Source organism: Chiloscyllium plagiosum, chromosome 22 (genome assembly GCF_004010195.1).
Source record: "Chiloscyllium plagiosum isolate BGI_BamShark_2017 chromosome 22, ASM401019v2, whole genome shotgun sequence".
NCBI classification, from domain to species: domain Eukaryota; kingdom Metazoa; phylum Chordata; class Chondrichthyes; order Orectolobiformes; family Hemiscylliidae; genus Chiloscyllium; species Chiloscyllium plagiosum.
The window spans coordinates 55331370-55333840 of record NC_057731.1 but is presented as its reverse complement, the minus strand read 5'-3'; the positions used below and the strand labels follow the sequence as shown (position 1 = coordinate 55333840).

The 2471-nt window shown below is 46.8% G+C and overlaps 1 non-coding gene across 1 annotated transcript; it reads left to right on the top strand.

Moving 5' to 3' along the window:
- Positions 1-932: 932 nt before the first annotated feature.
- On the top strand, positions 933-1058 carry LOC122561425. The gene has a single exon (XR_006315007.1). It is a non-coding gene; the product is annotated as a U6atac minor spliceosomal RNA (small nuclear RNA).
- The last annotated feature ends 1413 nt before the right edge of the window (positions 1059-2471 follow it).

Genomic DNA, 2471 nt, shown 5'->3' with positions numbered 1-2471 from the left:
ACCCTTCATCAGGAATGAAGGCAGGGAGCCTCCAGGGTGGAGAGATAAATGGGAGGGGGGGGGGGGGGGGGGGGGGTAGGGCTGGGGAGAAGGTAGCAAAGAGTAAGAGTTTTAGGACAGAGAAGATGACCTCGGGGTTGCAGTGAGAGAGACTCACTGAGATTCTTGAGAAGAACTTCTTCAAGATAGGCATCCTCGCAAGAGGGTTTTGCCTATTTTTTAAGCACGGCCAATTCACCTAACATGAATATCTTTGGACTGTGGGAGGAAACAGACACAGGGAGAATGTGCAAACTCCACACAGACAGTCACCCAAGGCTGGGATCGAATCTGGATCCCTGGCGCTAATGAGCTGGCAGTGCTAACCACTGAGCCACCGTGCCACCCTATAGAATCAGTGGCTTTATTCAGAGTGTTTTGATTGAGCACATGGGATTTAACCTTTAGACATCGTTACTGATCAACCAGCTCTGTTTATATTACAGTTCTCATTTAATAATGATGCCTCACTGTAAATCTTCGTTATGTTATCATTAATAAGACAGGATGTGTAGGTTGAAATTCCCCAAACTCCCTAATCCCCAGAAAACCCTGGAAATGTCTGGCAGTCTGGCAGTATCTGTGAAGAGAAACTTGAAAGAAACTGAGTTAATGTTTCTCATCAATTGGACTGGGAAGAAATTGAAGATGTGTAACTATTTCTGAGCAAGAACAGTTATTTCACACACAGATTTTAATTTTTTTCATTTTGGATTTCCAAAGCCCACTGTTTAATTAGTTACTTGTCCTTTTATTGGACAGTTGCTTACAAAGCTCAGTTAATTAACACTGCAGATAAAACTGGAAAAGTTCCATAAAATCTTACAGCCCTATTATAACATCATGGTGAAGAGCATTAACAAAAACAGGCCAAACACAGACTTGCACAGGAATAGACACAGAGCAGGAGAGAGGTTAGCATTCCTGCTGCTCAGGATGGAAAGCCTCCTAATGGCCTCACACCACACACATGGTTCAGGCATTGCCACCTACACAGGGCCATCTAACCAGGCTTGTGGAAGGCCCTGTTGTGGCACAGTGGAAATGTCCCTGACCCTGCACTGTGAGATGCAGGTTCAAGTTCCACCATGCTCCAGAGGTGTGTAATAGCCTTGAGATGGAAAGATTAAAAAAATAGGTTAAATTAAAACAAAGAGTAGGCCATTCAGCCCTCCAATGTAATGATGGCTAACTCAGTTCACTGTTTCCACTTGCTTCCCCCTTTGACCTAAGAATTATACTTGTTCATGGGCTATGGGCCTCAGTAGCATTTATTGCCTGTTCCTAATCACCCAGAATACAGCTAAGAATCAACCACATTGGTGTGGAGTCATGTGTACATTAGACCAGGTAAGGACAGCAGATTTTCCTCCCTGAAGGACATTAGTGAGCCAGATGGAATTTTAAAGCAATTGTCATGGTCATTATTGAGCAAGTTCTTTAGTTCTTCTATAATTTAATTTTATTAAGTATTCATATTATTTAAAATTTCAGATTAAATTCAAACTTTACCAACTGCTCTGATGAGATTCAAATCATTCAATGCTTTCTATGATAACAAATTCCACAGGCCCCCCCCCCCCCCCTCTCTGGACGAAGACATTTCTCCTCATCTCAGTCCTCAATAGCCTCCCTTGTATCCTTAGAATTTATGGGGAAGCAGACCCCCATCACATGATTGACATGCCCACAACAACCAGATTATTTGTGGGATTGGGGATGTTGGGGTTAGGCTGGGAAACCCTGGTGGTGAGGAGGGTGGAAGGGGGAGGAGTGTAACTTCTAGGGGCTGCCCCATCAGATGGTCACTGTCAAACAGTCTCTCTGCAGAGCAGGAGACAGTGAGGTCTGCAGATGCTGCAGATTAGAGTTGAGAGTGTGTTGCTGGAAAAGCACAGCAGGTCAGGCAGCATCCGAGGAGCAGGAAAATCAACGTGTCAGGTCTGAGCCCTTCAGCAGGAATGATGATGGGAGTCTCGGAGTGGGAGGGGACTGGGGCTGGGGAGTGTTGCCTGACCTACTGTGCTTTTCCAGCACCACTCTAATCTAGACTGGGGAGAAGGTATCTGACAATGCAATAGGTGGATCGAGGTGAGGGCAAAGGTGATAGGTCGGAGAGGAGGGTGGAGCAGATGGGTGGGAAGCAAGATTGACAGGTGGGACAGGTCAGGAGGGTGGTGCTGAGCTGAAAGGTTGGAACTGGGGTAAGGTGGGGGGAGGGGAAATGAGGAAACTGGTGAAGTCCACATTGATGTTCTGGGGTTGAAGGGTCCCAAAGCGGAAGATATGGCTTTCTTCTTCCAGGCGTCAGGTGGTGAGGGAGCGGCAGTGAAGGAGGCCCAGACCTGCATGTCCTCGGCAAAGTGGGAGGGGGAGTTGAAATGTTCGGCCACGGGGTGGTGGGGTTGGTTGGTGAGGAGATGTCCCGGAAT